Genomic DNA, 24,056 nt, shown 5'->3' with positions numbered 1-24,056 from the left:
TGACAGAATGGGATTTTTGTGTGTTTTTCTCTGCTTTTGGGAGCGATAGCGAGTTACGGTATAGAATATAGAACGTTCCTTATGATGTGTTTTCTCCTCTATTTTTCCAGTTACCTACAACCATGAGTGAATGGGTCTCCGCATTCTCTCTTTCTGTGCTCCAGTAGACTTCGATTCGCAATTTATATCGGAAGTTGACCTGCTCGAAGAAACACCCATCTTTCGGCATGGTTCTTTTATTCATGACCTTAAAGGAATAAAATGAATACTCTCTCATGGTTCTCTGATATGATCAAGTGACATTTACAGGTGAAAAATAACTACTTGGCATGACCCTGCTCCTTCCCGAAAGTAATTATCTGAACTTTATATACATAGTAATAAATAGAGGGTGGCTGGCAAGGCTGCGTGTGGCTGTGACGAAAATCTCGCGAGATCGGCCTGCTTGAGCTCGCAAACAGGTAATCCCAACGTAATTCTCTGCAATCTTCTAGATGTTCTTCTCGAGCACTGCAATTCTCTGCGACTGGAATGGGAGAAGGAGATCATCGAGGGGGGAACTACAGTGTCTTTACCTATAATAATTATATGTACATCCAGAATGCTCATTTGGTGAAGGGGCCTTGGGAGCCTCGTGACCTACCGGAGATTCGGGTGCGCTTAGTCAGATCTAATTGCGGCCCACGAGGAATACGAATGACACCTGTCGGATATCAGTCTTGAGTCGGATAGCATAACTCGGGCCCGTCTGTGGTCTTCCGGAGGTCGCTCATGACAAATAGGAGCTCCGAAAAGTGTCGTGAACTAACCTCGATTGTGAACAGCTGCTGCACATTCGAGAAAGCCTCCTTGTTCAACAATTGCTTATTATGGACATCGTTCGAGCGTTTGAGCTTGACGCAACCGAGAACGTCGCTGAATGAGCTCGAGACGGGGGACGCGAGCTCAAGACTTTTGGTTCCGGGATGATCGGATAATTCCAATCAAGATCTGTATCATTCTTCAGCGTTCTTGGTGCATGAGTGCCCGCGGGGCTCTCCGAGCCCTTCTCAACGTAGCCGACGACGGAGACCTTTGACGGTTCCTGCAAGTTCGACCGCTCCTTAGTTTTCCTCCCTCGCCACATAATCGATAGTTTGCCAGACAGTCCCCTGACTCTCCGGCATTTCAAGTAGGATTAACATGCAAGCTCCAAAAAAACTGATGATGATCATCGAGATCTTTCTTCGAAGCTCACCACAACGACGGCTTCGTCGAGGTCAGTTGCGAATCCTTCAGGAGGCCGGATGGTGGGAATCTGGAGGAGATCAGCTTCCTCGTCTCCGCTGTCCGATTGTTGATGATCCGGGCTCTGAACCGTGGGCGAGGCGGCTGCGGAACCTGAAGATGCGGAGGTGCCTGCCCGCGAGGACGCTCGAATTTTCCGATGCGCGTAATCCTAGAATTCGTGTAGAGAACTGACGTCCGTTGCTCCTTTGTGTTCGATCGTCCTTGGAAGTGATGCGACGATCGCTGATCGAGTCGGAGATTCATTCGACATATCATACCTTGAAGCTCGAGCGCCCAGAGTCCGTCGTTCCCTGTGTATTGTCGCTGTGGTCCGAGTCTTCGGTGTCCGAAGACTTGGCAGATGATGCCTTCGAGGGGACCGCCTTCCTCAAAGCGCAAACTTCCAGCTCGAGACCCTCGCAGCGTTCTTTGAGCTCTTTCTCGATGGTCATCAAGGAAATCTTGTCGACCTCGAGTCTCTTCAGAGCTCGTCGTAGCAGGTCCAACTCAGTTTTCAGCTTCGTGTTTTCGTTTTTGATCTTCTTTCTCTCGGCTAGAGCGTGCTCCACGTTCAGAAAGTTTTCCTTCCATCGGCGCACCTCGTCCCAGACAGGATCCTGTGCGGCAAACCCCTTCTCGAAAAGATTCTTCTCCAGAGCAGCAACGTCGAATCCAGCCTCGTCCAACTCGTTCTGTATACGAATTTTGTCAGAAGCTGTCGGTGTGTAGGTGTGTACACAGTTCAGGAAATGAAGTGCAGCGAGCTGAAAGAAACCAAATTATTCCGCTGGAGGGGTCCCATCGTTGTTGGCAACCATATTGAGCTGTCGTGAATTAAATCTTCTGAGTGAGCAGTCGGAATAGCACGCCTGTCTCACCTCGAAACCAGCAGCCATTTTGCTTCTGTTAAGCAACATGGACACGAGGAACTTGAAGCGGACCGTTTCTCCGTGGATGACGCGAACCGCTGATATTGAGTCCATGACTTTCTGGTATCCAGCGGGATGCTCCTCAATGACTCGTGACATCAGCTGAAGGGCGAGTTTCCTTGTAGTGGTACAAGTTGACATGACCGAAGACGCAACTGATGTCATCCCGCTTGAGTGAGCAACGAGCTTCGTGAGCGATTTCTGTTCAAATGAAACAAAGGAAATTCATCAGTAATCAGGCATCGGAGCTCCTGGGAGAGCGAAGCAGCGGCGTCTCGCTGTGGATCTCTCAGCTCATTCGGCTAACTAAGATCTCCACCTCACGGGATTCGGGGCGATTCGAGAATCCACAACGTTTTTCGCTTGATCTAGTGATGCGATTCTAGCCGCCAGAGCGTGTGTCCTTTCATTCCACAAAGCCCGACGGATTCCATAAGATCTCTCGCTCATTCGTTTTCACTGCCTATCTTATTACTATTCGGGGCTATTTCCCCCGACTCTGGGGTCGGAGCTGATGAATCACTCACCTTGCAACGAAGCGTATAGAAGATGCATTCGATGCAATCGAGCTCCTCGGACTGCAACAGGAAACTCTGTTACTGCTTTCTCTTCATCATCCCTGCGATCGGGAGGTGACTTATTCTGTATTTTCTCCGGTGGAGCCGGAATTCATGCCGCGCCCGATCATCGCTGCGCGCCCGGATATCTTTAAGTGATGACGTCGATAACGATCAGAGCGAGATGATGCCGGGGATTCAGCTCATCTCGAGATTGAGATGCGGCTCGCCTTCCACTCGTAGAAATATAAATTGGCCTATTGAATGAAAATCCAATAGATCTTCTCTTGGATCAAACTCCCACTAGCCCGGTTGTGGAGGCGTGGTCATGAATCTGGAAATTCGCTGTAATTTGTTCTCGACTCCAGCGGTCATATTTTCGGAAAGCAAACGGCCCGTCTCGTTGTTCGATCTTGTAATTTGTTTCGCTCGCAACGATTTCCAGCCATTTTGATTGGACTCGTAACCCATTACCGAGAGCCGCTCAAAGAAGGAAGAACTCATATGCCCGCCTCGACCGAGACGCTTCGAAGGAAGACCCAGCAGATTTCGTCAGACTCGGTCGAGCTCGGCTCCGCGAGGGAAGGATGAGGGATGGTACAGAAAAAGTGCTCGGAAGATCTCCCTACCTCCCACTTTTTTCCATCGATGTGTGCTTGTGCCATGTTGCATCGTCATCGTATTTATTTCGGGGACGTGTTCCAGATTTCCGATATATCTATCAACGCAGGAGTGGCGGAATAGGCGAGTTTCGCATTGTACTTCTCGTGCCATCGGTGCTCAGACACCGTGTGCGCTGCTCGTAACGAGGCGAGATCATTGCGCGCGGAGATGATTCCAGATACTCCCCCTCGTCGACGATGCCGTGACCGCCGCCACCACACCCGGCCCCTCGCCACAGAATTAGACCACAGAGAAACAAAAGAATGAAATATCAGAAGATGTTGGCTGCCTTTTCGGCATCACGATCCCGGATCACAAAAACAGCAACTGAACTTGATCAAGTTCAGCGAGAATATCGCGGCAGCGCGCAAAAATCGGGGATGAATTCCGGGTTCGCTCGGCTTGCCGAGAGATCCCCGTCGAGAGCTTTTCGCTTTCGGAATTTCTCATCACGCAACTCGTGTTGAAATAGAATCGCAGGATGAGCTACATTATCCCAGCAACACTGAAAAAGGTCGAGTCGGACAGTAACAATAAAGCTAATGCTCGCTGTGGGCGGGTTGCGAGGATGAATTGCGATACGATTCGCCATCGGAATGCGGAATACGGATCAAAGATCCAAGCGGCGAGTATCAGTGAACTGCTGGAACAGATTCGGATTCGGTTTGTATCCGGCGTAGCCTGATGGATTCTATGGTTGCGTATTAACGATCGCTCAGACCGTCGAACGTAATCCCGAGGCGTGCTAATCGATTGTCTGTGGATCTTCGTCCCCGATAACCAGGCCGGCAGGCGGTTGACAGCCTTCGGCCATCTATGCCTGACGAATCGCAGAAGCGTCAACATCGATTCTCGTATTGTTTCCTTCGTAGGTTGAAGCCACATAGGTCGACCGTTTCGGATAGCTGACTATGAGGTCGACGCAGACGGTCCCTAGCCGCGACGTTGCGATATGAATGGAGTCGGTCCAGGGTTCCCGCCTGGCGAGACGGATCGACAACGTGCTGTTCGATTTCAGCAAGAGATGCACCTCATCCTCCCGGGGATATTCTTTAACGCGTTGAGTCACGTTGCGTCGAGCAGCTTCCGAAGGTCCCCTCTCCGTGCCCGCACCCATCGAAATTCGATGTTCTCCACCGCTTGTTGTCTACAGCTCCAAGAATAATAATGGTTTATCTATCTTCATTCACCTCGAGACGATTTCTTTGAGAGCCCCGTTTACGATTGCGTAGAAATTGATTTGAGTTGATGGCCGGGACCCGGGACGGCTCGCTTATCGGTGTCAATACGCAGATAAGGAGAGTGAAGCCCGCGGAACCGTCAATCGGCTCCCGCTTGTGACTTTTATGTGGATCGTGGGAAATCGTTCAAAAGAATCAGCCCGTAGCTGCGTTTCGATGTTTTCGGTGTCAAAATACATAATCGTCTAGTAGTGCTTGAATTCAAGCGGTTGTCCGCTTGGAATCGATGTCGTATGACTGTCGTCTGATATGATCGGTAATATTAGATACTCGAGTCGTTTCAACCATACACTAGAGTTTCTCATGAGCTCACGGATCAAAAGGGAAACTTCGACTCGAGAGAGAAACCCGTCTTCCCAGTCGATGCAGTTCGGACCCGCGAAGCTCGCGTCCACAAAGGAACGGAAGAAGGATCGGCCGCATCGAGCAGAGCGAGTCGATGCAGAATCCGTTCATCAGAGGGAGGCTACAGGGTACAGCGAATTCCCGAGATTCCCGGGAGAAATATCCAGGGAGGTCAGTTCCTCGATTTTCCCGGGTCCCATAATAGATTCCCACTGCCTCTCTAAAAGGGCTCACGGGAAGGGTTCTGCAGCGCTCCGTGCCGGGCTTGCGCTGAATGTTGCGTTCTGATAAATGGCGTCACCGACAGCCGCCGTGAACCGAGAATTCCGAGCCATGCCACGCGATGCCGAGTCAAGTCATGCCATCGTGATAGTATCTCTTTGTGGGCGACGGAATAGTGTCACTGAGTTCGTAGCTTCATTTTCCACGGGAGAAAAGTCATGAATCTTCCTCCCCGTTTCTTCGGTCCGCACCGCCAAATGTCGTTTCAATCAGAATCATCGATTAGTTCCGCGGATATTAGATTATATTCATTAAGCTCAGTCAGATCGAAACCTTGACGGACCCATAGAAATATCACAGCCGAATCGGATGGCCACTTCGGTCGTGGTGGGTTGGCGACGAGAAAGGGCCGAAAGCCTGTGAACAAATCGAATTCATTCGATGGCATTTTCTCCACACCCCTCCTCTTCGCCCCGAGAGTGTGCATTCAAGAGCAGATGACTCCGTTCACGGACGAGGAAAGCCAGGAAACGGGGAAAAGCCATCGTATAGGCGGAGACAAGCAGGGAAAACCGTGTTTGACGCTCGGCCGAATTTCTGAAGGCGAAATAAATTAAAATCGCTCGACTTCCTTCGCTTGTTTCCGATAAGGCGGGATTTTCAACGGGAAGATCCTCTTCGAACAAATGAGAGTTACTTCCATAAACGCCGATCAGATTGGGCGAGGTCGACGCTTAGATTTTGTCGTCACTTCCGAACGCTTCAATTGAAGCTTGTCGGCCTCATTAACTCCATTAACACGAAGCATTGAGACAGTATCCACGTTTTCCGAAGCAGGTCTTCAACGCCGCCGCTCAGTTTCGGGTGTTGTGCCCGGATATCGTCTGTTGCGCCCCACAGAGCGGTATCGATCAAAGTAATTCAATCACCGATATTTATTTTATACGACCTATTTTTCACAGCTCGTTTCAGGGGAAGTCGGCCCACGAGAACCTCACGCTAGGCGCTCTTTGGCAGGAATCGAGAAGGCAATCACCGACACCGCCTACGGAGCTTATGAAAATAGTACATGATGAAACGAGAATCGCGCTCCTGACCTCTGGGCATCCGGAGCTGATCCTAAAATTAATCAGAACACTCGCGCGCCCAGAAATATCGGAATTGTTTGCAGGATTGGAGTGAACGTTCGGATTTCGATCGCCCCCCATGAGGATTGCGTTCTGGCTTCGGGGACAATCGACGTATGATTGAGCGGCTTATAGTTGAGTGTCACTCGATACATTTCTCTGGCCGCATGGACGCAAAACTGACTGGCGGTGAAACGATAATTGCTCTGGCTTGTGGAGTCAGAAAAGAACACACACAAGCAAAGCGACAACATGATCGAGCATCGGACCAAATCGAATTGTCACTTCTGCACCAAATGGCGCACCGCCTGAGTGGGAGAAAGCAATCAAGGCTACCGCGTTTCCGATCACATCTGCTCACTTAAAATAAGCGTCACGATTCATCAAGAAGTCTTAGATTCATTCCCGCCTATCGTTCTGAGACTGCGTTCATTTTGACCGGCCGGCTGGGTGTCAGTCGGCGATCTCGAGCACAGCCAGACTTTATCCACGGAAGTACCAGACAGAGGTCGGATGGGAACATGCCCTCCCCCCACATCCCGCCGCATAGCGAGAATCATTCTGGATAATTAACTTTTGGATAATCCATCCAAAGCAAATCTTCCGCAGAACGCGAAGTCAGAGTCGTTCACGGTTTCCGATCCGGCAGCAAGGGGTAGCATCGACGAAGCGCCCCGAGGTCTGACGGTTCCGAGCAGTTATGTAGAGCACAATTATCAGGCAATCGAGTGTTCTGACTGATGAAGGGTTTGGTGACATTTCCCTCGCGACTTCCTTGACGGAACGATGAAAGATGTAACATCTTCATGACAGGTCTCTCTTCTTCCCTTATGTAATACGACTATCCAATACTTTACGGCTACCCGATATTCTTTTATTGGTGATCAGCCGCTTGCCGAACGGGCTTGCTGATCGACCGATTGGTCGACCGCACGGGAGTTTGTTCCTCCAGTCTTCGATGGAAGCTTGAATCCGACAATGTCGCGACCTAAAACTATCGACCCGTTTCGAAAAGCAGCTCTAGCTTTCATTGTAACTCACCATGTTTTTCTTCATGATGTGCTGTCGGTCCTTGTTATTCCTCAACGTAAGAGGGTGGCCTAGATGTTCCTGTTGATTTCCCCTTCTGTAGATCTTCAGAAGGTCCAGCAGGAGATTGACTCCCTCGCTCGGTTCCACGGCAAACTCCTCCACGAAGCTGGGGAAAAGAAGGAATCATCAATTTTAAACCCAGCGACCCATCGGGCCCCTAAGCATCTCCCCGATGGGCTCTCGGCACTCTGACAAGCACTTCTTGGACGGCCCGATAGTGGAGGGACATCGAGATGAATGACGCCTTCTCTCGACGGCATTATATCAGACGCGAATTCCTGGCTTGACCACTGTTTTTTTTTTCGGTACGACGGCCTGTGAACGCAGCCCGCTTAGAAACGAAGCTCATCACGCTTCGATTCTGAGTAGGGACTCGAGGATATCACTATCGAGACATCAATCAGAAATCTTGAAGGCGTTCCGAGTCGTATTTATGTGCTACTGGACTTCGATTCCAATTTGCAAGGTTGCTTGTCTCTGTCAGTCAGAGGCGAATGACTTCAGAACCGTTAGTCATGGGGTGGGGTCGCTATCCCGTAGTCAATGTTTGACAGCGGCTACTGTTGGCATCTGTCTTCTGACCGGTTTCCCCAACGCCACCAGCTCCCTTCGAATACACAAGCGACCATCCGAGACAGCAAGAACAAAGAGTCGATGCCTCTGCGGGGAAAATGAAAATCACTCTTCCTCAATAGGAGGAAAAGTGACTCTTGAAGTTCGCTCTCTGTTGTTTACCTGCTGTAAGAAGATTTCAAATCGTCTTTGAGTCGTCTCATAAGGTCCGTGAAGTTTGTGAGCTCCTCCATTGACGCTTCGTGCGCGTCAGTACTCTTCATTGCTGCTTGGCAAGCGGCTGTTTGCCTCTTTATGTAGAAGATGTAATCAGTCGCGGCGAGGTATGGCGGCCGGGGATTGTTCGACTGAAAATAGGGAAATTCGTCAGTATTTGAACTCATCAAAAACCGTATTGAGTAGCAGAAACAACGACGACTGCGATGATAATAATAATAGGAGGTTTTCTGTACGCGATTCCCAATCATTAGATCTCGAGGGGTCTGCGACCTTCTAGTGGCAAGGTTATCATCTAGAGTGATCAGAAGTGTCGAAGTTCCGCTCGGCGTTATGACGGATTTCGCGGAAAAATGGGCTGGCTCACTTTGGCGTACAGCGCTAATGAAATTTGATATACACCCGTACAGTGTCGACAGCGAAAGCGAAAACTTCATGAATGCTTCTCTTTCCCCTTATAGAATAAATCCATTGCTCCCTCATTCAGTTCCGCATCCTCGGACTGAAGAAACTTTTGGGATTGTTCAGGGCGAGAACGTCGTGACGTCGGCTTTCCCAGTAGAGCGACCCGACGAATCTAGTAGAGGGTGTGTATTATTTAGACACCTTTTGGGAACCTACGCCGTTTTCTCGCCTTCCGTGCTAATAACACGCGTTTCGGTAAAGGACCGACGACGCATCGCTATGTTCCGTGTCGTCAAAAACGCATTTCGAAGAGGAGCGGCTCTTCTCCGACGTTATACTTGACGGGGCGTCTGACGGGACACCTATCACAATTTCATTCATTGACCGCACCGAAAACTCATTACTCATTAGCTCACAATACAATTAAGCGAACGGGTGTCCCTATGTGTCGCAAGCACTCTGGCCGACCATTCTTACACTCGATCAGAATATTTCTAGACTTTCACGATTCGCCTTGAATAAGGATTGATTGATAATGGAAAAAGACATGTTGCTTCTTGAGACCTAAGGATTAATTGGCGGGACGTGTGATCTGAGGTAGAACCCGGGGGCAAACATCGAATATGCGACCACGGAATCGAGGGAGGGGTAGGGAAATCTTAATGTTATACTTATATGCACTGTTTTCGAGCATCCGAGTTCCGGATCCTGCCGCCTGATAATGCTCATCCGCCGGCCTTCTGCATGACAACACCCTTTTCGCTGATGCCATCCATGTATTCCTCTCGATATCCATAATTGCCAGGTCTTTAATCACCGCCCAAGAGGCTGCACCGATTACGGGATCTTCTGCGAGTCGGTGCTTTTCGGCAACGGTGGTATATGTCTCTTCTGGAAGCAATTGCATCGGCATCGACAATTCCATAGTCTGACTGTTCGATCGCTGCCAGAAGCCCCCATCGAAGACTACCCACTCGCCCGATGCCCACTTGAGTCGACCGGAGTGACTGGCTGACCGGAGAACCGATGGACCGGCTGACTCCGCCATTGCAGCAAGGATGGAAGTGAAGAATGAGTGTATAGACATATATACATACATACATACATACAGGTGAGGCGAGACTCATCATAAGCCACCGAGATTGCGGAGGCGAACCATCCGACGAAAAAACAATCGCCCAGATCTCCCTCGTCTTCGAGGGATACGCGTGAATCTCGTGAGGGCAGAGAGGCGCCATTTGTGACTGCCGCTTCTCGAGCCAGATCTCGGCCCAGGGTTGTAACACCATGCGCGACCAAGGCTATACGAGGAGGCTCAATCGTTTACCCCAAATTACCGATGCCGCTTTAACTTTCCGTCTTTCTCCGTTGACGATACAATTTCCCAACTTGTCGGAATCGTCGACACTCAACCGCGCACTGTTTTCAGAAGACCCTGACCACATAGGTGCCTCATTTTCGTCGATTATGAGGGTGCTTCACAGCACGAATACTCCGCCTGATTGGTCACCGGGCGGATGTTAGGCGCAACGACAAGTGTTTGGGATAGACTATGGGATAATTTCCCTTGTTCCGGAGAGTTTCAGAATCACTCGCAGCCCTCTTACTACGAAAGACAACGCGGCATTTTCTATTCACCACACAACGAGGCTTCTTTTCGGCCTTCGGAGCACTGCAAACGATGGGAAGGCCCTCAGACATTCCCTGTCTCGCTAATGCGAAGCTGGACTCTTGAATGTCGCAGAAACCGGTCTTCCAGACCCCCGAAATCCATGGAGGCCGGTACTTGAGCTCAAAACTTCCCTGGAGAGACTTCTCAGATTTACGGCGCCTGATGCCTGCCGCGAAAGTCTGCGAAGAGAAGCGAGGAAGCGTTCTTCACACGAGAACACGATCAGAGGAGAGGAGAAGAAGGAATTAGAGTGAAACTCTGTCGATTATGAGCGACAAAAGTATCGTCATTCGCGGAGCGAAGGAAAATTCGATTGATCGCTGATGATCTGATTCGATGCTGGTCAGACGATCACGAACTCTGGCTGTCCCGTCCGAAACAAAGAAAAAACGGAACCGAGGAAAAAAGCGGGTTTTTGACAAGCTACGAGTAGATGGTACGCTCGGATTTTCCGCGATCTACATCAAATTCGCGGGTTTGGTCGCAGCTTCGATAGTTTACCCCGCTTGTCCGGCCGACTCGGGAAAAATGGCCGCAGATCTATCCGGTCTTGATGTGGACATGTGCACGCGGCATCCATCCCGTTCCTCCCTTGTGTTCTGATTTGATTCTTCGTCACGCTTTACGCGGAGCGGCATCAGAATCATGTGCAGCAAGCTACCAGCTCCGTCAGGCGTCTTCATGGTCTGGCTGATCGACTGCAAACTTCAACGATCAGGGGGAATGCATTGCAGCGCGTTTTTTGTGACGTTTAATTTCAGTCTTCGATTCGCATGTTTGATAGCTCCCATCAAAAACCATAATCAGTATGATTATCGCTCACACCCGAAAGAGCGGATAGCTGTCAACAATATTTTCTCCTTTCAATCGTTTCGAAGAGTGATCAACTTTTCGCGTAAATGCCGATTGCATCGACACTTTTCTGATGACTCTGAGAAGTGTAGGTGAACAAAAGCCGGAGTACCACAGACGCGCCTCTCCATCAGAGAAGCAAGCAATGCGGCAAGGCTAGCGTGCTTCTAGAACTTTGACGATTTAAATTGTCATAAAAAAAAGCTGCTCGCGTGTGAACGGCTTCCTCAACGTCCGACTATCCATCTGTTCGTGCACTCGCTCATCCAATCGTTCATCCAACATCCGACCAGCCCCTACCCCACAATCAATAGCGTTGAGGAAGGAAAAAATGAAAAACACGCTTTTTTACAGCTCGGGTTTTCTCGATCCTGGTGACGCGCGGTTTCCGACTCGGTCCATTTTAACTTGAATCGCCTTCCGTTGTCATCTTCCTTCCCGAAAGACGTTTCATTTGACCCGGAGATTCGGTGACCGCTAGAATGTTATCGTCGTTGACATTTGCCAGAGGTTTGAAGCCGTCTCCGCAGTTTGAGGCTTTTTTACTGCCTCCAGAAATCGACTTGGGACGAATTGGAATATTGACGAAGTCTCAGAGAAAGACATAGTTGTCGCTCCCTAAAAAATGGATTCAGAATCTCAATAAAGCTCCGTCCGAAGCCGAAAGGAAGCAACATTCCAGAGCTGCGAAGTTCCAGCAAGAGGGAAATGGAACATCCCCCAAGAGGGGTCTACGGGGATTCCATTCTGGATGAGTCTCAGTATGAGCCTCTCTCCAATCGGAGTCGAGCAGCCGGAAAGCCGATCATCGTTGCAACGATCTGCCAACGAGCGGTCCGAAGCAGCAGCAGCAGCGGTTTGTCGAATGACAGAGCGGTTGACCAACGCTCGGAACGAGAACTGTCCACCCACAAGTCTGTAGAATCTTCATCTTCGATCTTCGCGAACGTGACCCAGACTTAGTCGATGGGCAAGGACACTGCTGATGAAATTCCCAGTGTTTGACGATGTGAATGGTCCACATAGCCCGCACCATAAATTTCGTCTAGCTCATGGATCAGACTCCGAGATTTCAGAGCTCAACGATTCCACAAGGGTACGCGGAGATGTCGAGTGATTGATGGAAAGTCTGATAGACTCGCGATTTGTATCTTGTCGATTCCGACGCTACGAGGGGGTTTCGACTGTCCTTGTTCTTTCAGATGTTTCTCCTGATGCTGAGAATCTGCAACTGCCGTTTTATCCGTCCGTAGGGGTGAACGCGATATCGAGTCCCGTCCACTTCAGAAACAGCTACCCGTATATCGTTCTGATAAATTTTCACATGGATACAGCTAGGCCGTCATTATGTAATGAGCTCGTGAATCAGTATTGAGCAACTCCCACGTGCAGCTTATACTATAGTACTTGTCAATCTGCCGATGTCCGAGGCGGTCTCGATCGAGTAACGTCCGCCAAAAAGTTACCCAAAGGATTCAACGCTGGGAGTCCCAGTAGAAATGAAAGTTTTCCATCTTTGAAGGGCATCCATACGGAGCGGATCAAAATGCGAGCGTGAGTTTTCACTCGTTGCCTCGGACTTACACTGTACAAACCAAAGCCTCGTGAAGCGAACAGTGGTCGCTGGAGGCTTCGCCTCTGAAGGGGTTCATCCATTGCTGACAACAGTCTTGTAATATTCTTAGAAGTCGAGGAAAGACGATCAGTATGTAACTGGACCGCGCTCATCCTTCGTACACGCCCACGAGCAAGTCGATCCGTCCATCACCGCTAGAAGATTGAACAGCGAGCGGGGGAAAGACAAACGCACTTGACTTTCCACGGGCGCGAAACTCGAAAAAATGAAATTGAGCACTCATTCTTCAGGAGAGATCGGGCTGCCGGAATGCGGCGGCCCAAACCCCTATGAAGCTTTTTCACCTGAGGGAGCTTTCCCCGGTGAGACGGGGGCCTGCGTCGCGAGCGAGTCGTTCGTCGACACACCACCGAATGCAATCAAATAGGGAAGTTCCGCGGAACATGTTAATTTGTTCATTTGCATCGAACGGCTCATTCCGTTTCGGGCCTGATGGACATGTCCCGTAATTTCCGATGGGCGTTTTTATGTTCCAGTATTCTACCGACGAAAGCACCTGATCAAATGAATATGAAGCAGTCAAGGAATGCTAATTCAGACTACGGAGACTAAGCGACGGAGGGAATTTTTGTCAAGGACTCGGTGCTTTCCCCTTCTATCACGGCTGAGAATATCTATCCAGACTGAATTGATGGGAAGAATCTGTTGAAACGAACGACAAACACGAGAAAAATTCGACACTAATCCAGGGACAGACAGACAAATCTCCTGACGGGTATGTCAGCCTTCAAAGTCGCGGAAAGGAGACCCAGGGATCAGCAATCGCAACATACTCAACAATCAGATCGTAACGTGGTCACAGGACTACTGCCGGGAACCACGTCTGCTGCCGACGGTGTGGCAGAAGGCTACACGGAAAAGTGAAGTCATATTTCAGGAAAGTTTGATTTTAACACGAGTCGCTTTCACGCTTGAGTTCCTCGGCTAAAGAGGCTCGGCCCAAGTGAACGCTATTCGCTTACTACCATGTAGTGAAGGCAAGCGCCCACACAACCAGTGCGCGCGGAGCGGCCGACGCGATGTGCAAATTTTAAGCAGGCCATGCTCAAACGTTCTGTGCCGACCGTCATCGCTTAGACGTGCTGGCGTAAAAAGGGAAACATCAAGGAACGTTCGAAATCACGCCATAATAGTAGACTCGTCTCGCGTGTTACTTTCAAGCGAGCGTGTCGGCGACGGCCGGACTTCTAAACCTTCCTCCTTCGTCTACGCTTGCTGCCGCGTGCCGCGGCTCCTCGCGGTTGGGGTCTTGTTTCTGCGAGGTTCAAGACCACGGAGGGATCGATAATGATAAATGACGAGAGTCTTCCCACCGGAACTCACCCGACTTAGAGTGTTGCATTGCGAACGTCCGCTCTGATATGGGCTATTGGAACCGTGGGCCCTGGCGAGGTTTGAGCTTCCTCCGTCGAGGTCTGGGCCCCGTATGGGGGTCATCTCGAGGTCGGACACGTATGCAGGACAACGGTATATTCCTGAAAGAAGAAAAATTTAAGAGAAGTCCGAAAAGGAAACGTCCAAAAGAATCTCACACTGCGCTAATCCGATAAGCGGCTCGAGGGACGTTCGCGCAAAGTCCCTCTGATGGGGAAACTCTGTATCCCCCTCTCCAGAAGACGATTGAGAGACCCATGTGAGGCATCAGAATTAGGCGTGCGAGAGGATCACCAATCGAGCGTAACGGATGAGCCCTGGAACATTATGGGGTGACTTCTTGACACGCCACCAACGGAGGAGCGCTCGATGCGAATATCACCAAGCGAGGTTTTTTGACAACGATTGAAACCCTGTCAATTGCTCTGACGGCGGTTTTCCCATCTCCGTGAGCTGACGAAATTCGAGTTTCTCATCCACCACGGAATTGCTCCGATGCATCGCGATTTTCGACTATGCCGCGGTGGTTCCACAGCAGACGGGTTGTATCGAACGAGGAGCTCCAAAAAGAAACGGTTGTCAAGCCCTCTGGTGAGCTTTCCGCTTTCCGACCTCACCATTTGTGCTTCGTATCGGCGTTCGGAACCGCGCAGGCCTCATGATTCTCATTAGCGTTTGCGTCGACGAATTCATCCCGGAGTTCGATCTGCGGTCAAACATTAATCTCGCCGGTCGATCGGAGCCCTCGTTATGCAGGAGCTCCCGCGGAACGGTAGCTGTTGAAAGCGCCAAAGCTGTCTCACTATCGAAGAATGTCGAGGAATTAATGCTCGTTGGAAAATGGAGTTCTCGGCGATGTTTGGCAGTCATGGAATCGTCGCTCGAAGAACCGGTAGGAATTCTGTGTCGACTTTCGAAGTACGGCAAAGCGTCAAAAGCGATCCTTCCGCGACGTCTACGCTGCCTTACTTTCTTCCCGCATTGATCTTCCGAAAATCGCAACGGGTTCCCCATTGAAGATACCCAATTATACTGTATCGATGAGGCTCGCCGAACAATATGGAATTTCCATCTTTCGCAGTTTCCTTTTTATTAGGATGATCATGCCTAGAACTAGGATCTGACCGCGGTACCGATTATTATCGCTTGCCATCAACTGATCCTCTCAAGTCTGACTGAGGCGAAGCAACTAGGCTCCGCTCGAAGGTCCGCGATTATTTCCAATGAAGCTCCGAGTTCTTTAGGTTCATTGGAATCTTTCACCTTCAGATCTGTAGTAGCGGCACCCCGTCGGGGACGTCGTTGATAACGTGGTGAGATAGAACAGCTATTATATGGACAGCAGACTTGAAGAATGGCATTTCCCAGACGGTGCGCCTTGCTAACGCAGCCGCCGTCTCCTTGTCGTGATAAGGAATCGCATGTAGACAGAGCAGAGTTCTGGCTCGCTGTCGTAAATCACCTTATTATAGAAGCACATGACGGAATGTAATTTTGTCAATTGCTTCCGAATTAGCGAGCACCGTATTCAGCCAGACGGGGCGATGGTGGTCGGGGCACGTGCGTTATTCTGCTTCTGTACTGCTTGGTGATTCAATACGACACTCCGTCGCCGCGATTTTTCATCACATGACAACAAGAGGCTCCCCGGGCCCCATTGACGCGCGAGATCTCGGAATCGGTCACAGGCTCGGCTCACTCAACCTGCACATAGCCTCCTCGGATGGATCATCTTGGCAGGTGCCCAGTGGCTCTCGAGTGACCGAGTATTCCAGACAGTCATTACGGGTTCAAGTCGTAGCAGCCTGACAAGTCGTCCTCAGCGGGCGAATTCATCGAAGGTCGATGACCTCTAAGCGAGGCGTGTTCCTGGTTACGTCAAGCATCAGCGACTGGATCATCTGCGCAGACAGCAGAGAGGTGGTCATGTGAAACGCATTCCAAGTTTTGATACAGCGCAATCTTTCGAGAGCTTGCGATGAGACCCCATCAATCATTAGCCGTCAGCTTTCACGTCGCCCGATGCTGCCGTCGGCGTCGGTTTTCTGCAGCTCCTCGTGGTCTCTGTTCGACCGAACGAAGGAACAGGGACGAGATCTTGGCCACTCTTGAAAAATCTATGATTTTACCAGTCTACTTTCCCGTGAATCTCACAAGTCGACGAATTCATCTTCTGCCTCTATTTTAAGGAAGATGAATTCGGCAACCCGCTCAAACGCATCTCTCACTCAGTCGATCGAAGCCAATCGGACAACCATGATCGGCGTCTACCGCTCGCCGAGTTCCTGCGGTATCAGGCGCCCGGGTCACCCGCTCATTTGCCTGGCTGAATAGCTGGGCGAGTTGTTGGCATCCTTACATCATAACATTGTCTGCATCCTCACAGAATGCTGTCACGAAACTCTGATGAACCGTCAGAGGCCCTCTGCGCTGTCAGCGAGAAGCACAAAAACTATTCCGTTCGAGACAAAGGTGCTAAAACACTGCTCTATTGTTCCGCGCCCGCGAGACCGGGAACGTTTAACAGTTTCGCGGACATTCTAGACGGGGCCCTCGCAAATAAGCTATCGGCAATCCGACGCAATCGAATGATCGTCTCGGCGAATCCCCTTGCCGAGAACAAACATGTATGTATATGATGTTTTCGTGAAGACAGATCTCCGAATATGTTCCGTCGACCGTCCTGAGGTTTGTTCGGGGACAATCCTTTCAGAAACTCGGATCCTTTCGGAATTGCCGCGTATCTTCACTCCCAGTCATCCCAGAACAGCAAGTCAACAGTATTCTAAACCTGTGTAGAAGATCCTCGAAAGTCGATGATCCTCGATGATTGAAAATTTCTGGGTGTTGCCGCGGGCACTCGCAGTTGAGTATCGACGCAGCATTTCAGATTTTACGAGTTTCAGATTATGGAAAAACGAAGAAAGAATCACATGCAGTTTGTTCGCAAACTTTGCTTGTTTTTCCAATTGTCCATCCATTCGACCGTGGCTCGTTCCGAAGACAATACACGAGAGAGATCTACGCGCGGCCGAACGGCAAAACGAGCCATTTCGGCTTACGGTTGTTATCCTAAACATTCACCGAGAATGAGCCTTTGAAATAGTACGCATTTTTGCGCCATCAAGCTCGCGTCGCTTCCATCCAGAAATCATTCGGCTGGGCGTTGGTCGTCGGTCGCTTCGACGGTCGCTCGCTTGCAGCTCGATGCGTCGAACGTACCGGAGAGTCCAGTATGAGACGACGCCACGCGAACGGTCGTGCGGCGATTGCGCAATTCAGGGTCTAACTATCCGTTCCCCCATCTCATGAGTATTTCGGATAATGGTTTTGAAAAATCTTGTTGTTCATTCTCCCTCCGTTTTTGAGAGTTGAACGGACAGCCGGCCAATCCACCAGACAGACGAGCGGGCGGGCGGACGACGGACTGGGCGGCAAACGAGCAGGCAGGAGGAGGGCGGGCGGGGTCAGCTGACGGAAACAATCTCTCAGTCCGATCAAAAAGCTCATCTGACCACGGCGATTATGCGCGTTTTTCGCTCGCTGGCGTTCTGCTTTTCATCCTTGAATATACTCCAATCAGCCACAAGACATTTCGACATTTTCGACTCTTCATCTGTTGTTTTTTCCGTCGCGTCCCTTCGCCATCGGATCGCACACGTCGATTTCGTGCTCCCTGTCTGTCGGCCCCGAGTTGTCGCTGAGCGAACCGCTTTTGGGGAAGATAAACCCCAATGTCGCGGGAACTCCTCGTGCCGGATCGGAGATTGGATGGAACTCTGGCAGGGTTCCATTGCGCCGCGAGTCGGAACAACCTAGCGACCAGAGCTTGTGACTCATCGTTATTGTAGGCGATTGCTACATCTCATCTTCAGCGAATGCTCCGAGTGCTATTATTTTTTGTCATGATTCGCAATGAGATGATTGTGTCGCCGAGGGACCTTGGATCGGGTGGTAGTCCGGGCTTAACAATAATATCCGGATCGGGCAAAAGTGGGCAGATCACGAGTTCTGAAGGTGAGCTCCGGGAAGCCATATTGATCGAGGCGCTATTCCTCGTTCGATAATAATGGAATGATTCCACCCGATCACGAACCAAATCGATATATCTGCCATGTGCATAACTTTTTTAGTTGTTGCTGATCGCGGTACTTCCCGAGCACCCGGAAGCGACCATGATCATCTTTCATGTTTGACAATTCGCTCGGGAGTGCCATGTTTGAGCTTCACGCGGAATTCAACGCAGAAAATCGATGAGCCTCCCCAGAAATTTCATCGGGTTGATAAGAAGTCAGGCCCTCGTCGCAGGAAATACGGGGACGACCTCACTTCCGTAGGCGTCTATGGAATTTTTCGCGAGGATTCCGCAAGTTTCGAAGTTTCGCTGCTCCTCTATCCGATTGGACCATCTCGAACTCATGTACATACATCACGTTGGATCAAGGGTCGACAATCAACATCTCATTGTCGGTAGTCCAGAAGTGATTGAGTGCGGTGGCGGTGGCTGCGGCCGCATCGTCGCTGCTCTCGTCACGGCTTCAGCGAATTCCCCGTGTCAGATGCTCGCGAAGGCTACGAATATTCATGACATTGTAGCACCCACCGGCTCACTCTTGTCTAATCTTGTTTCTCCTACACAAACTTGAGCTACGAGCTTAGTCGGCTCACGTGAAATACGTTCAGGGACCATGTAGGCTCGACCCGCTCTTGTGAGATGGTTAGCGCGTCTAGCACGTCATCGCTTGGACGTTCACAAAATTTTGTGAATTGTTTTCCAACAAGCAGGGAATCTCGGGTTCGAATACTGTGGCGTGCCGATGCCTGCGGCGCGGCGTTGGGATACGATCTGGAGGTCTCTTCGAGGATGCCCGCGGCTTGTGTGGCGTTCGGAGTGGGTTTGACGGTGTCCCCGAAGCAAGATCGGGGTCTCGTGGAGCTTGTCCTCGTGAAAACGTTCTTCGTGAAAGATCGCGAGTTTTAATGAGGGGAGAGCCATTGACGGCAAGAACGCCCGCAGGAACTCGCACCGAACCCGTGGTCCCGAGGTGACTATTTGAAGCGTCTCCCGCCTAATCCAGACGTCCAGACCCGGTGCGCGCAAACTCGTATCGCAGCCTCTCTGCTCGTCTGCTGCTCCGCAATGAGCAGCGCCCCGGGATTGACTCGTCTCAATGACTGCGAATCATCTTGGGGTTCCAAAATACAAGTCACCTACTGTAAATATGTCTCAGTTTCTTTCGCCGTTGTACATCGTGACATCAGTGCTCGGCGTGAGGCAAGACGCTCGTCAGCCTATTGGACGATCCGTCGGCCGCAAGGATCGATGAAAAGCGTCGCCCTTCCCGCGAGCTCGCACGCGCTGATCAACAGAATTTTGTTTCCTCCTACGGAATCGTAAGATTGACGCCTGAAAATACGCTCCGAGACGTAATGACAAGGTCGGACGCAAAATATTATCCTCCCCAAACTAAGGATCTATCAAAAAGCGAATCAGTCTCGCCGACACGGTGAGAACGACCACCAGCTGAGCGTTGAGCTCATGCACTGATTCCAGTGTGGAGCACCTGCGCCTCATGGCGGGGACTCTCGGAAAAAATAAGATAAGCGTTTCTAGAGCTGCCAATCAGATGAGCTCCAAAGTGTGAACGCAAGACTTTGTTCTCAACAGCTTCTTCAGATCAGCGCTCTTCGTCGAAAAAGTTTTCCGCGGAAGAAACGAAAAATAGATTACTCCGATCAATCTCGAGCGAGCGGTCGGGCGATTGACCGACCGAATATTCGCGTTAATGCACCTATCGCTTTTCACCGAGATTGATCGGGGAGGGTGATCAGTTACCAGATATGCAACAGACTCGCAAGCATCGTCTCGCAGAGTTTTTTTTGCAGCCAGGACATCATTTACTCGATGATTGGACGTCGACGTCGGCACCGGCGACGACGATACGTCGACAAAAAAACAAGAGGGCAATATTCAAGGAGCGCGAGCTCGCGAGTGGCTCCGTCTCCCTATCTCCAGATGGCACGCAAATGATTCACTCGATCAGTGGTTGCTTGTTGGTCGGTGGCTCGTTCGCTCACTGGATGCCTTTCTGGTCGGCTCCAATCCGACTAGGGACGTCGCCCACTTCAAATTTTTGTCTTCTTAGTCTTGATTTTCTCTCTAGACAGCGTATGGTGGGACACCCACGGCTTTTTGTTTGTTGTTTTCGCGGCTGAACTTCCAAGCGCCAGATATGAGAAGAAGACCTCCATCTACACACCAATGCACGACATTTCTCGAGTTACTCTCGCTCAGATGCATGAACCCTTTAGGCTTCTCTGAGCTGACAGTTTGGATCATCTTTTCAACCTCATGAATGCAGCCTCTATTAAGCCCAGCGAAAGATTGGATTACTCTTCGAAGTTCCCATGGAAGGGATCCCAGCGGAATCGGTGACGAGCAGCAGCGTCAAGCGAAACAACCCCTTTGTGCGATCGAACAATGTCAATGGGCTTTCGTTTAAGATCGCTGTTTTTTCCGTACCTATCTTCAGAATATCTGCGGAATTCCTCGATTCCCCTTCCGTCTCAAATAATTGCGCTTGGCCATAGTGCGCTCAATCGAGCCGCCGGCTGCATCCAACGCTCGAGCTTTGATTCATTCATGAATCTGAATAAATTCAGACGCGAGACGAAGCCCGGATTTCAGGTAAAAATTTCGGCAGAGAGCCTCCCACAGCCAATTCGGGGTTCCGTTTCGTTTTGCTCAGCTTTTTTCCGCTGAAACGAATGAATTTATTACTTTTGGAATGCTCAAGAAGCTCGGTCATTTGGGAGCAATTTGTTGGCACGCTATATTTTCCCTATTGTCTGTAACATTGCTTTTTCTTCGTTCAATAGCCGTTTAAAACGATCTACACAGCGATGAGCGATTTCAGAACACCTGACGGAGCTCAGGGGCCAGATCTAACCGTCAGCGTGATTTTTTCGCTTTAGTCCGAGTTTCAGCGATTCCGGGAGTCCCCGATAGAAGACGTCAACAGATTCGACAACACCCATCTTCTGTCCTCGGGTCACCCACAATAGAGCCAGGCAAGCTATTGGCTGCTCCGAAGTATTCCGAATAAAGATATACCGGTCCCGCTCGACATGTGACGGCCGCAGTGTGCTCACCCAGCATTTCAGAATATGTATAAGATCAATTAATCGTGGCAGAGAGGACATTACGCGGGATCGGAGGTGTCAGCAGGCTGTAGGCTGTCCCTTCGAATGACACAACGACACCTGTTGCTCAAGCGGATGCCAGACGGATCCTCCCCCCGGAACCACGTGTCGTGACACAACCAGGACCTTCAGAACAGATCTCCCTATCTCCGGGGCTCATCCACGGAAACGCACCGAGACTTTCGCCTCCAACGGCGTGGCGATAAATTGCGCGAGAATACTCGAGATGAGGGGATCGTACGGTTCTTCCATCCGGATCCGAGAATAGGAAGAATTATTCCGAATTGAGGTTACCTTGCATGGCCTATGGAGTAACCAAATTCCGACACGAGGAAGTGAAGGGTATGCCTCGGAGCCAGACCAATCGGGAGGGATGAGACCCCGCGCGTTCCGTTGAATCTTCGCTGGTTCCTCGTCTTCGGCTTCCCAGCTTTCAACCATGATCTTGTTCGGAAATCGAGCTGATGTTACCGTTCGGCCGGCTTCGGATAGACTGCGACGGACGGACGCACATCTTGAAGGATTTATGGATCCTACTTTATTCCACATGAGACACCAGCTACTTCCATTGTTAACCCTTCTCGACAAGCGGTATTATCGATCCTGCGTGAAATAAGCTCTAGGTCCGAAACCGCTACATATGGAACGCCTCCGGTCATACAAATGCCGTGTGCGACCGATCTCAGACGATGTAGAGAAGCAGGAAATCGGACGGTCAACCGACATTGTCAATTGAATGTTATCCCGTTTTTGAAACGGTCGTTGTGATTTGTCATTGGACAAACGCCAATCGATACGATGGGAAGGCGTACCGTAGGAGATGATACCCATTTAGCGGAGCAGTTAGTTCTCCCCATTGCTTTCCCCCGCTATGTCTCGGGCTCGCCAAAAGAGGTCGTGACCCAAGTCTTACGACGATATCGGCGAAGCTCCGCAGCGGCGATTCACGACGTTTGACCCTCTCTATTGAATCATCGAATCTGCGAGCTTTCATCAAATCCTGCGGGAAGCTCCTTTTTATCCATTGATTTCTCCAGCGTACATCATTGTGAGCATTCAATGGGTCCCGGGAAGCTTCTTCTGGATCGTTGAGCTCATCCATGTCTGTGAGCGGTCACTCAATAGAAGCTCCAGCCTCCAAAGAATCCTTTTGCAATAATAATTATACAAACCATCAACAGACAATTGCTCAGATGAGATCTCTCAGGATTTTGTTTTTGCTCGAAGGTCTCAGGAGAGCAAAAAATGAGTTGCAAAGCCGACCGTTTGTCTTGTGAGAGCGATCATCCACAGGGACGGTCAGGTCAGTTGGCGGGCACTTCGATTTCACCGAAAGAGCGGAACGCTTCTTAAACGCTTTCCTGAGTAGTTCTTAGCGTTAATCTCCGAATTTCCGGCCGGCAGCTATTTCAGTCGGACGGCCGGAGTCATTTTTCAAATTTAGAATCTTTTCCATGCGACACCCGGTAGTCGCGGCGTGTCCAGACGAAACCACTGTTTGCTGTTGCTGCAGCTCGGCGTCAGATTCTCTATTCGCGTGGAACCCATCGACACTTTCCAAAGGAAAGCTTCGGATAGACGCTTGACCTGATGTAAATCTGATGGTGCGTCCGCACACTGATGGCGATCTTCTCGAAGGAGGTAGCTGCTATGTGACCGCGGCTAGAGTCGAATCGTTGACATAAATGTATACAAAGAATATATTCAAAAGAAGAAAACGAAAGCACCTTTCGAAATATTTCGCGGCCTTGACATTACGGTCTTCGACTCTACAGCTGGAGCGATCCCGTCCGTACCAGACCGACACAGTTGCAGCAGAAACACACCCAGTTGCATTTTGAAGCGAACTATTTCCTATGGGGAGTCCGGATCTTTTCAAAACAACGTAACTACCGTCGTGGTCTTCTTTCCGTCCCGAATATACCTCCCCAGGCATCGCTTATGTCGCCTACCTTCTGCCGATGTGTCATTAGTCATTAGATTCGTAGCGCACACGGCGCCCAGTCGGATAATTTTTCAATTAGGACTCTCGTTCACCAGGATCATCCATCAAGTCGATTGTGGATTTCCAAATCGATATCAAACGGCAGTGTTGCTGCTTCCACCCTTCTCTGTGAACTTACCCACTCCTATTTCGGGCGTGCACATGTTATCTAAATATTGGCATATCAGATCGATATTCGGCGGTCTCCAGACGGCGTGATTCCCGGATGAGAACGATAACTCGGAGCAGCTCGGAATGGTTTCCGTCTCTGATCCAGAAGAGAACGGGCTGGGGCATTGACAGTACGCTGGTCTCATCTCGACGATTCTCTACAACAGCCCTTGACTCGATAGCACTTCACGAAGAACAGTTCAAGGGGTCGCGTAGGCTTTCTCGTAAGAGTTGCCCGTTGATGCTGGTCGGCTACCGATAAACGCGAGGCGCCGCCGGTCTTGAAGCATTCATGCACGAGTCACGACCACATCAGAAGCCGCTGTTGAGATTTCGGAAAAGCACTTCAGTACCTCGGAGTCACGATCTTCCAATCACTCAGTCACTCAATCGCCGCAGTACCGCAGCCCCGAATCTCGCCGCGAGCGGCAGTTTAGCGCAACTAAACACTGGCACGGTTGCTGTACTAGTGGGGTGCTCGAGCTTGATCCGTGTGTTTCGTCGCACACCACCAGATGGGTTGCC

The 24,056-nt window shown here is 50.4% G+C and overlaps 1 non-coding gene across 1 annotated transcript; it reads right to left on the bottom strand.

Annotated features, from left to right (window-relative positions):
* Positions 1 to 670: 670 nt before the first annotated feature.
* LOC100907726 (uncharacterized) lies at positions 671 to 23,677 on the bottom strand. Its single transcript, XR_003777130.1, has 11 exons — positions 23,500 to 23,677; positions 14,123 to 14,274; positions 8,181 to 8,365; positions 7,395 to 7,551; positions 2,726 to 2,776; positions 2,148 to 2,399; positions 1,548 to 2,033; positions 1,238 to 1,438; positions 953 to 1,084; positions 810 to 863; positions 671 to 703 (listed from the first exon to the last, which is right to left on the bottom strand). It is a non-coding gene; the product is annotated as an uncharacterized LOC100907726 (transcript).
* Between the last annotated feature and the right edge of the window lie 379 nt (positions 23,678 to 24,056).

Source organism: Galendromus occidentalis, unplaced genomic scaffold (genome assembly GCF_000255335.2).
Source record: "Galendromus occidentalis unplaced genomic scaffold, Mocc_1.1 scf7180000077524, whole genome shotgun sequence".
NCBI lineage: Eukaryota > Metazoa > Arthropoda > Arachnida > Mesostigmata > Phytoseiidae > Galendromus > Galendromus occidentalis.
The sequence above is the reverse complement of the archived record's forward strand: the minus strand, read 5'-3'. Positions and strand labels throughout refer to the sequence as shown.